The sequence below is a fragment of the Photinus pyralis genome, unplaced genomic scaffold (assembly GCF_008802855.1).
Source record: "Photinus pyralis isolate 1611_PpyrPB1 unplaced genomic scaffold, Ppyr1.3 Ppyr1.4_LG6, whole genome shotgun sequence".
Classification (NCBI taxonomy): domain Eukaryota; kingdom Metazoa; phylum Arthropoda; class Insecta; order Coleoptera; family Lampyridae; genus Photinus; species Photinus pyralis.
In genome coordinates this window covers 14,067,283-14,079,562 of record NW_022170663.1, presented here as the reverse complement: position 1 = coordinate 14,079,562, position 12,280 = coordinate 14,067,283, and the positions used below count along the sequence as shown (strand labels likewise).

Below are 12,280 nucleotides of genomic sequence, written 5' to 3'. Positions count from 1 at the left end.
TATGTTACTCGCGAAATCGATCATTTTAAACTGCTTTTATTGCAACTACATCAGAGAAAGTGCAAAGCATATTGCATATAGGTACCACGGAACTGAGTAAATTATAAAAATTATAAAAAGTAAAACATGATTACGTTCAGCGGCCATAGTATACAAACTTCGGGTAAATATAACGATAAAGAGAACCTACGAAACCGGAAGAAAATTGCACTGATCTTAATCTTATTAATTATACTAGTAAAATTAAAGCATTAGAGGAAACAACCCAATGGAATGGGACGCATAATAAGAAAATAAAGCATTAGTAAATTGGCTTATAAATAGTGTAACAAGGGTTACATTTGAGGGTGGACAAACCTATAAACGTTTTATTTAAATTTTGAATGTTTACGATAGTGTGAAATTTTTTTTCAAAATTTATCCACGCCCCACCTTATTAAAAATTAGCTTGTTCCAATTCCTTCAGCAAAATGGACTTATTTACTTTTTAACTGAAAACTCCACGATGAAAAATAAATATGTCAAATGAAAATATTGAAATTATCAATTAATATCCGCCTTTCTCTACGTCTACAGCCTGCGAGCAAATCAATTTTTGGCTTGTTGATACGTCCAGTATCCCGACGTGGTCATGTCCTATTTTAGTAATGTAAATATTCTCTTAAATAAACAATGGAAAATTATTATAGATTGCCTGCTTGTAATCCTATACTGTATTCATTTTAAGAAGGTAGGGTAGAAAGCATAGGGAAGCTTTGACCTTCACTGTGATTGGTTAAAACATGAGTCAGTATTACAATGAAACATAAAACGACTGGTGAATTTTGTAAGGTGGTAGTTTATGTTGCCAATTAAACTGCGAAATGTCATTAGCTGTTATTGTCAAAGGTTTATTTCTGTTCGCAGTGCTGAATATTTCTACTTTACAATAATTTGGTGCCGTTTTATATTTTTCCGGTGTGTGTTTATCTTCAAACACAGCGCCATCTACTACCTTCTTATAATGAATGCAGTATAGTTACTTTTCACATGACTGCCTGTATGGATATTATTCCTGGGATACATTCTTTGATCTTTATATTCCTCGAATAATGCCTCCGACCTTGCAAGCAGCGTACAGAATTCGCGTTTATGTTTGATCATGAGCAACATTAGTTCAGGCAAGAACTCTACCGCTTAGTTTAGACAATAACCATGATCGACTTGAGTTTAGACAACAACCACGATGACCTTTAGTGGCATTAGTTCATGCACGAACCCTAACCATTTTGGACAACAACCACGATGACCTTAAATGATATTAGTTCAGGCAAGAACCCTAGTTTTTTTGGACAACAACCATGACGACCTTTCAGTGACATTAGTTTAGACAACAACCCAACAATCATGATGACCTCCTGTCACTTGGTGCATGCGCAGTAGTTCAAATGACCTTTGGAGTTGGCGCATGCGCGCAACTCAAGGTCGAAGTGCGCGCATATCTGTATTTTAATAACTTTGACGTGATGCCTCACAGTGAATTGAAAATTCCTCGGTTTCCAATTTGCTAACTCTTCAAACCCCTTTGAAAAAATTGTACAGTCTTGTCAATAACAGGACGTAACTAAGCTGTACGCCTGTATTCAAGCTACTTCGCATGAACTTGAGCTAATTTTACTTATGCAGCCCCACACAGTTTTCAGTAAATTTTCATACCGCATAATGCAACCCTTCGACTAACACAAACAAAGTGCGCTTAATTCATTTTGAAATTATTCAAAACTCCAATATCGAATAAAACCACTCTGCTTAATCCCCAGCTTCCATAACGAAATAAAATTCCAACCCCATCAAAAAACTCCTGTTACAATAGGAATATTCAATTTGGCGTTACAATTTTGTGCTAAGATCGACTGATTCCGATTGCCGTCCATTTGGGGACAAAACACGTGGAAAGTGTCGAAAAAGTGGGCTAGATTGGAAATGATGACACATAGGCCCCCAGATTAAAAAACAACTTTAAGAACATTCAGTAAGAATTGTGTATTGCAAAGGTGAAAACTTTATACATTTGCCTATGTAACACAGAATATACGTTGTGTCCGAGATAAGAAGAGAGATAGAAATTTTGTTAAATGGGGAAAAGTTCCGCAATCAAAAGTCTAAGAAGCGTGTAGAGATCCCTGAAACATTTTTTTTGCTCTTGATGTTCTGAAATAATCGGATTTTTCGATTTTATGAAGTACCTATTTTTTCTGGGGTTAATATTTGACCTAGAGAAAACCCACTTTACCATAGCAACTTTTTTTCTCTTTAAGGTGGCGTTGTTTGTTTTTAAATCCGACGTTTCGTCTGTGCGGAACCATCATCAACTACGGCCCTAATTTTTCGATATCATATTCATAATTCTATTTTTATTCTGAATTCAAAGATGTATAGCGTTTTATGGTTTAATTGCGGCTAAACTTTTCTTTCGGGTGGTTTCGTTAAGAAAATTCGTATTACGGATCCGTAAAAGGATTCATTTAAAATAAATAATCAGCACAATTTACTGTTCATATCATCTACGTATTTAGTAGCGATCCGATAAGTGAATAGAATTAAAATCAAATTAAATTAACAGAAGATATACGAATTAAAAATATAGCAACGAATTTGAATTTGAATAAAACATTATACCTTCGAACCGTCGATTCTAACACCGTACTCAGCATTTGTGAAGTAATGTTAGTAAATGCTCCAAGAACTAACCTGCTGACTTATGTTAAAAATTTTCCTGGTAAACAAGATTCTTAATGAACCCCATACGAAGAAACCAAGCGTGGTTATATCTGGTGAACGACAGGGTGTTCCCAAATGTTACGTTAATTAATTTTTCTGTATATCTCATTGAAAGATATTCCCGAGAATATAATTATGTGCGGGTGCACCATTGTGATGTATCTAAACCCTTTTGCAGTACCTAAATGTAAGTAGAGCTCTGATGTTAAAGTATGGTGGGAAATACTACAATCCTTGTATTGAAAATACCAACTCATATAACAAAAGCAAAACGGTGTTGATGCCTCGACGATCTGTTTAAAGGGCGGATTGATTTCTGATCAATAGTGGACATTTTTCGTCTATTGAAAATGTCATTATTCACCTGTCCTTGAAAAATTCGGTATTTGTACGGATGCATTTTTGTTTTTGTAAAATACAACGTGTTATTTAATCATTCAGAATTAAAGGGCTTTAAAAATATGATATTGGAATATCAAAGTCGTATATAAAAAATAAAGTTGATGATGGATTCGCAAAGACGAAACGTCGGATTAAAACTAACAACTCCACCTTAAAGAACATTTGCTGTGGAGAAGTGTCAGGAGTTTTGTTCTAGGTCAAATATTAACGCCAGTTCGTAACATCGAAAAATCCGGTTTTTTCAAAACATTTCAAAAACCAAAAAATTTTTTAAGGGTTTTTCTCCCATTTACCAAATTTGTATTTATCTACCGTTTCTAGAATGCCTATAGCCTATAGTGGTCTTCCTCTGACACAGGATATTCTAGAAAATTGATAAGCAAATTGTGAAATGTGTTTAGTAACCTTCAATATTGCTTTATTTTAAATAATTAAAATTGAAGAAAAAATTAGCCTGTGTAATTTAATTAAGATTGTACTTTGCACACGCTGTTCGGTTGTTCCAAATTAATCCATCGTAATTATTTTAGCAAAAAAAAAATTGAGCAAGTTACAAATTAGTACCTATAGGTATAGGTATATAACAAACTTTTTGTTGAATTTATACTACCATCGCATGGCAATTGGCAGCATAACTCGTTTATTCTGGGCCTTTTCTTCTGACCACAATCCAATTAAAAGTAATTTTTGGAAATTCTAAAACTTATTTGTATTAATGGAAATAAAGAAACTTATTTACTTATTTATTATGCACAGGGTAAGCTTTTTTCAATTTTAGGTAGATATGTCATATGTGTGAGGGTCAAGGAACCTAGCAGATATAATGAAAACGATTATAACTGAGAAAACAATTCTGTTTTATCTTTGAAGGGTTTTATTTTCATTTTCCAACGGTTCAGGTATGAGGAAATGGAAGTAATTGCAAAAGAATGATCATCTACCGATATTGACGTTTTGATTTAACAGTTCTATCACGCGAGATTCCATTGGACAAGTGTAAAACTTGCCACTAATCGTTTTTTCCAAATTATTTCCCGTAAAGCTAGAATGAAAATACAATACAATGCAAAAATGCAAATACAAAATAGGAGCTTGTGCGAATATGGTCAAACAGGACCTGTAATTAATTAATTTTATAAACAATGCTAATTTTCTATTGTTTATGTATCGAAGGCAAACGGGTGTGTATATCATTTGGGCGAGATGGTATAAAATACGACCGAATTAGATCGACTGGCATAGTTTACTTTGAAAGCAAACGAAACCAGCCAAAATGTTCAAATACGTAAGTACCTCAATTGCATTTTGTTACTTAATTTTAATTTGTTAATCTGTTTAGTTATTATTGTTCGTCGCCCTCTTCGCCGTCAGCATGGCCGCTCCTCAGCCCGAGGCAGAAGCGAAACCCCAATTTTATGGTGCCTATCCATACTCATTGGGATACAGCGCATACAGCGGCTACGCTGGTTACCCTTATGGAGCTTATGGTGCTTACCCATATGGAAGATACATCTACTAAAATTGACGAGTAAATTTCACAATTGTTTGACACGTTTTGTACAATATCAGCTTACCCAATAAATATTTCCTATATTTTTGAATAAATGTTCTTGAAATGATTGTCAAAGTTTAATATCGAATTGAACCACCTCAACAAAAATATCATAAAATGTCCACCTCATTTCCAATCGAAAATATTAATATTACAGAAGAGACAAGAAATGTTCCTAGGGCGAATTTACCTAAAGAACAAAGTTTCTTTGTTGGAATATATACAGCGACCAAGCTAATTATACCGTGTCAAAAAGTGTCAAAAATTCTCAGTTTTCGAGGTCGATGTCTTCTGAGAACTGTGCTTTGTTTCGTTATTTTGTGCAGATGCAAGGAATAGTTGAAGCACTGTGTACACGGTGAGTCAACATTGCGCGGAGTAACTTAATGCCTTGAAGATAAGATTTTTCGGTAGAGTGCTTTTGTATTATGATATGGTTGAATATTCTCCACATTTTAAAAATATTTAGAATTATATAGGGTGCGCCCACAAAGTAGGGCGTAAAAATGGTACATTTTTAGCTTCCTAGCACATGTGCTAGGTAGCTATTGCGATAGCCGTTTTTTGAACATTTCAAAATTTCATCAAATGTCGACGTTTTAGACCATTTTAAGCAACTTTTAAAGAATAAATTTTTTTTCCGTCTGTATGTACGTACGTACGTTTGTTGGCAATTTTCTGAGAAAACGGCTCGACGGATTTTGTTGAAATTTTGTATATATGTTTTAGGCATACCGAACAGAAAAATAACGGGCCGGATTTTTGAAAAAAATTTTGGAGCGCCGTAACGGCATCGAACTTTTTTTTTCAAATAGCAACCTAAAATTTTTATTCTATTATTTGGAAGACCTTATTTTCCTGTGTACAACCTACAAAAAATTGGGCCGGGTTATATTATCAAAAAACGGAGAAAAAAATTGTCAAAGTCAAAAAATTGTGTTGCATATGTGCAAAACGCAACGATCTTGTTTCTGAAGCAATTTAAACGAAATTTCTATGGTAAGTCCCTTTAATAAAAGCAAACAAAATTCATGCGCAAAAATCGTGTTGCGCATGCGCAGAAATGCAATTTTCTTATTTATGGAACAATTAAAACGAAATTTGGATGGTAGGTCCTCCTAATAAAAGAAAACAAAATGCATGCGCAAAGGTTTCAGCTAGGAAGCTATTCTGTCAAGAATTTGACACCTGGTTTTAAATAGAACCCCCTGTATTTGAATGCATTTTTGACGTACAATTACACGTAAAATTCAAAAATGCATTTAAATACAGGGAGTTCTGTTTAAAAAAATGTACGATTTGGGCGCCCTACTTTGTGGGCGCACCCTGTATAATTCCAAATATTCTTAAAATGTGGAGAATATTCAACCATATCATAATACAAAAGCACTCTATCGAAAAATCTGATCTTCAAGGCATTAAGTTACTCCGCGCAATCGTTGACTCACCCTGTACAAGGTGTATATGATCGTTAAAATATGGTTTGCCTTCCTCCTTTATTTCGTAACAATTAAACAAATTGGTCTTTGACTGATAAATCCTCATTAGTGGAATTGGAATCATTCTGTAGTTTGACCGTGAACAAATTGCAAAGGAATTGAGTTAGTCCCTTGACTATTGTCTTACCTATTACCGAAAACAGAATTGGAAAATTCGAAACCGTTCGCGGGTTATTATTACACAGAGGGCCGGACCGACGAACGGACGGACGGATAGAAGGTTCCCAAAATCATGAACTCGCTTTTCGTTGCTCGTTAATAAGCTTCAAAACACATAAGAAATTTTATAAATCTCGTGTAACGAACACATTCTCTCACTGTTAAAAAAAGTTTCGCTGCAGAATTTAAATCACCCTGTATTTTACAACATAGTTACATAGTTTACAACAATAATTGACTAATTTATTAAGGTTAATTTAATGTACGAAAGAATTACAGTAATTATGATTACCGTATGCCCCAATGCCGACCAACAGACAACAATTCTTATGGGGCAGGGGGAATGTCTGTCTTTAGGGGTAGTATTTTCCGATACTTATAAGTGGTTCATGCTCATTTTTGAATTTAAATATTAACTTTTGCACCGACAATAAAAGAAAAGCTTTTATAAAAATTGCCCTTACTTAGATCACCCTTAAGATGTTTCGTTTTAATTTCTATTTCAATACGTTCTATCAATATAGGTTTCAAATGGCATTTAACAAAATTATTAAAGGTGAAAAAGTTACATTTGCACCATCGTATATGCTCTTGTAAAGGAAGAGAATTAGAAAATCATATGTTGTGCATAAAAGCACAGCTTCACTCTCATTTGGGATAGAAAAAAATCGCCGATCAAAATAAATAAATTTATAGCTTGTCATATTTTAATAAAATTAACATATCATCTGACTGGCGACCTTCTATTGCATTTGGCCACCTTGCCTATTTATAACTGTCACTTAAATATTTCTCTCCGTATAAAAAAACATCCGCCAACTTCCCAATGGAGCAAATAAACCACGCACTCCGCGGTGATATAACAGCAACCAAACGGAAGAAACGTGTTGGTTTTCCAATAACAAAAGCTGTTTTTATATTATGTTAATATTTATTGTTTATGGGTAGTAGTGTCCACTAGTAACATTTCTATTAATGTCAAAGCTAAAAATTGTAAATATTAATATTTCATAATCGTCCTTTTCGATTGCAAATGAGGTGGACATTTTAAGATATTTTTGTTGAGGTGGGTCAATTTAAAAACACTTGCCTAGGGCTATACTCGGAGCTATCGTAGTGTATCGAATTTCAAGTGAAGTTTGACAATTTAAAGATGCATCATGCACTGTGATAGTACCAAAGTGGATGCAACGCTGCACACTTCTATGACCATCTAAGCCTACAACCATACAGTACCTTTTTCAGAGAAAGTGAAAATGGGTTATCACTGGCACCATTCCACATGAAAATAAAATGAATGTGAAATGGCATATTTGAGCCGATAGTGGGTTTTCCACAGTTTGCTGTCTAATTTATTGTATAATAATTAGTATTTTTGGAACGCTTTAGAAGATGCTCTTGATAACAGGCCCCTAGCGATAGTTCGCAATTGTTGAATACAGCAGGATGGTGCACCTGCACACAATTTTAGTGCCGTTCGCGTGCGGTTTCTACCACGCATTTGCCCGATATAACCTCGCTTGATGCCTTCGTATGGGGTCGGTTAATCTACCCCCTAATAGTTTCCGAGATACGGCGTTTCAAAGATTCGTAAATTCTTCAGTTTTAAAATTTTTTTGCGGTTTTTTTCGTAGACAAACCTTTTCTTTTATTTACCTATTGTTAATCAAAAGAATTTTTACTTCGTTTGGTATATTGTGAAAGCACTTAATTAATTTCAATGTTGGGGATACTGTATATCAATTTTATTTTATCACGATGTCTGTGGTTTGGTGGTGAAGGAAATTTGTGTTGTTGAGATTTTTTTGTTAAAGAATTATTGCAACTGAACGTAGCGTATAACGTTCGTAAATAATTAGTAACCCGTTCAGTGAAAGTGGTTAAAAGGGACGAACTCGCCCTCTTTCCGATGTCTTTGTTTTTCGAAAGGGAGATGTGAAAGGGAACTAAACCAAGCTTATATTCTGCTTTCACACTACTCCAGAGTGATATTGCACTCGAATGCAACAAGTTTGTTGTACTGGACGGTGGATTTCTGCTACATAAAGTAATCTGGTAGCAACATCTTTCCATTACAGAAATACTGTTATAAAGTATGTGCGAAATATTGTTAAAAGATATAATAATGCGGTTGTGTTGACGTTATAACGGTAGCCCAAGATAAATTCTTTCGAATGACCAAAATAAAATGAATCCCATAGCCATGCTTAAAATTAAACTGAAGAAACAAGATATACAGGGTGGCACAATGAAAACGAAACAGACTGAACTCAAAGACACGTCGCTTTTGGTGGGAAGGGGGACATCTTTGACCTCAAAATGTACACCCCTACTGTTATGTCAACCGCCTAAGCATAAAAAAGATATATATTATTTAAACAATATAAATACTGATTTCTGTTGAATAGGTATACAAAAAATATGTCGCGTCACACTTAATTGATATATTATGATTGGTAAAAGGGGGAAATTGTAAGGCACTAAAAATGTCTAAGAATGTTAGAAGGGCGTCATGCTTGATTTCCATATATAAAATAAACCCTCTTTGTTTTCTAAGGAATACATGTTATGTATACCCTTGGCCACATTAATAAAATCCAATCACACGAAAGCTGTAGTCGAATAAAGATCGTCTTTACTTTACCTCTGTGTTTTATTGCAACTACCCCATTAACCCATTAATAATTTCCCCCCTCTGACACGCTTTCTGATTTTAAATATAAGCAAAAAAACAAAATAAAAAAAATCATCAAAAACGAGGCTGTTGATGTTGAGGACTTCCTCGTTTATGTACCTTTCGACATATACATATATCTAATTTTTACTATTTGCGATATGTTTGTCATTGGGAAACAATTGTAGGATGATTCGCCCCCGAAAATTCGCCCCCCGGAGTATTCGCCCCCAAGAAAACTCGTCCCTGGAAGATTCGGCCCCGGAAATTTCGCCCCAGACAATTTCGACCCCGTAGGATTCGCCCCATAAGATTTATTAACCCTCCGACGTAAGAAAGTTACAGCAGTTACAGCAGTTCATAAAATTTTGTTTAAGGGGACTAGGGATAAAGGATAGGCAACACACAATGGTCACTGAAATTTGCAATAAAAGTCGAAACTTTTGAGTAATTTTTGAAGCCCAAATATTAATTCTAACTAGAGGTCTTATCGGAAATTGATAGATATATAGAAAGTCATTAAATGTAGCGATTTATTTTTTTGATAAAATAATTTAAGTCGTGTATAAATGATAATCTTGAATTTACTAAGAACGCGAATACTGGCCTTAGTAAAAAAATATTGAAAAAGTAAATCCGCACAATTTATTTAGTAACTAAGTGGATTAAAAAAATATATTACGAACTGCTTCAAATTATCAAATAAAACGTAATTTTTACTCAAAAGTTTATGTAAAATATAGCGACGGAAGAAATGCAATACCTTCCATACAATGACGATAGGCAACTCAGGTAGCACTTTTACCTGGAAAATATTAACACCTAATGACCATTATACTTATATACAATGGTTTATGACCCTATTAGACCAGTAACAAAAGAATCTCAATGCCTTCCATTTATTCGTCTATTAGTACCAACGATAATTGACCGATAATGTCAATAAATGTAATATTCAGGAGTAACAACGTTTTAATTTTTTAGACCCGTTTCATACATTTTTTTTAGCGCATTTTTGAGAAAAATACGCTATTATATTCGTTATTGCTGGCAGGCCGGCTGTCCGCGTTAGATCTCCACAACTACAATAGCTAGAGACTTCAAATTTTCACTAAAAGCTTTCCGCTATAGTGTAGATGTGCAGGCACTAGTCTATTTTGAGTTAGATTACTTGTGAGATCGATAATTGAAGAAAATAATTTCGATATGGGTTTCTGAGGTGCTATAATTTTACCGTTAGATAGCGCTACTAGTATAAAAACTTATTATTTACTTTGTGATTTGTTTTACAAAATGAAGACGTACCGTCAATTGAAATTAAATAAAATTAATTATTTAACGCAGCCAAAATTACTCGTGAGATCGATAATTTTAAACTTCGCTAATAAAATACTGACCTGCATTACCAAAAATGCGCTTTAATCATGCATATGCTGATTTACAACTTGTTTTCATATATTTGATGTAGGTGTATTGTTACCTACTTATCAAAAAGCAATTTAATAATATCGATTACATAAAAATTATGTACAATTTGGACGATGTACCTATAATAGATAAACATAAAGAATTGTTTGTTGTCGGCACCTTCTTGAATCTAGCAGCTCTGTTAAAAAAACTGTTCATACAAAAATTGATAATCTTGTGTCTTACATTACATACCTACTTTAGGTGACAAATCTCAACGAAAATTTCAACCAGCAATTTTATAGACCAATGAAATGCGGATTTCGTGTCACATTTCCATGGCAACCAAGGAATTTATCGTAAATTTTTTGACGTAAAAAGGTAATAATGTTTTGACATAAAACGTCACTTTTTCGTTGAGGGTTACTATGGTGTGAAATTTTCTTACCGAATACCACAGTGCTTGAATAGAATTTTTTTCTTGCTCACGAGTATTTTGCGAAAGTTCAAATATTTGTGAGCTCGAAAAGTTTCCGGAAATAGCAAGCACTAGTAGTATTACAAGTGATAATTTTTTATTTCAGCATGTCGTTAGTAAAAAATTGTCAAAGTCCTCGTGTGAGATCTTGTCGAAGCTACCACATTCCCTTCGTCGGTACTCGCGTCCGACGTCCCGTGCATCCCCAATTTGCGTTTGAAGTTTTACTCCACCATCAGTAAGATCTTGGCGGGGGCCACCACATTCCCTTTCTCGGTACCCACTTTCGACGTCTCGCTCACCCGCAATTCGAGTTTGAAGTTTTTACTCACCATCAGTTTTCAGATTGTTTTCAAAATGGTGCCGTTGGAACGATCTTGTAAACGGACACAACAACTGCGTGGAGAAAATTAATTTTTTTCCTAGGTACGAAATTAACCTCATTTTACAAGGCGCACGTCTGCGAGGGGTGGTTGACTTAGGGCGCCCAAAAGGTATCTTCATCTGGGTTAAGTGGAAGAGCATGGGGTTAAGTGGAAGAGCAGACTGTGGCATTGCCGCAGTGCTGAACTTCGCCCTTAATGTACTAGAGCTATGAGAAGTGCCCCAAAAATTGAGAACTATTTTGTGGAGAGTTTTTAGCAAAATTCATTTAAATGCGCGAATTGTGGGCGAACGGGACGTCGGAAGCGGGTACCGACAAAGGGATTGTGTTAGCTTGCGATAAGATCTTTTTGATGGTGGCTAATACAATACTGATGTGCCCCACAAAAATGCGCTGATCTCTCTTCGATCCCACACGAGGACTTTGATAATTGTTTAATCTACCTGTGCTTTTGATAATTCCACTGTAGGTTTGACGGCTAGCCAAACAAACTAATTTCGTAAACCATCAGGCGAATGTCGTGTTGGAATTGGAAAATTTCCGAAAATCTATTAAAACATTTTTTGTAATGAACAATGAGTCATTTATTTTGTTGTAAATTAGATCAGAATTCAGATATATAATTAGATAAATGGGGGAAGGTTGAAAACGCAGCAAATACCAGGCTACATTGCGGAAGCCATGCGAAATATCGAAAACTGTTCATCTAATTGAAGAAAAACGCCATTCTTACATCCGCGCACCTGTGAAAATCGTTATCATATAAATTTAGAAATCTATGGGACCGTAGTTTGATCGGATGTGATAATTGTTTAAATAAATCTGTGCTATGAACCACAAAAATTGAAGACCAGTTTTTCTTGTTTCGGAAATTGTTCCCTTCATTACCCAAGTCCAAATCTCAAAAAGTCATTATTGTAAATCCCTATATAGGAAGTAAGTAGGAATGATATCTTAGAAAGTA

General features: G+C 34.8%; 1 long non-coding RNA gene across 1 annotated transcript; it reads left to right on the top strand.

Moving 5' to 3' along the window:
- Positions 1 to 4,335: 4,335 nt before the first annotated feature.
- On the top strand, positions 4,336 to 4,782 carry LOC116174722. The gene is made up of 2 exons (XR_004146154.1): positions 4,336 to 4,447; positions 4,502 to 4,782. It is a non-coding gene; the product is annotated as an uncharacterized LOC116174722 (long non-coding RNA).
- Positions 4,783 to 12,280: the final 7,498 nt, after the last annotated feature.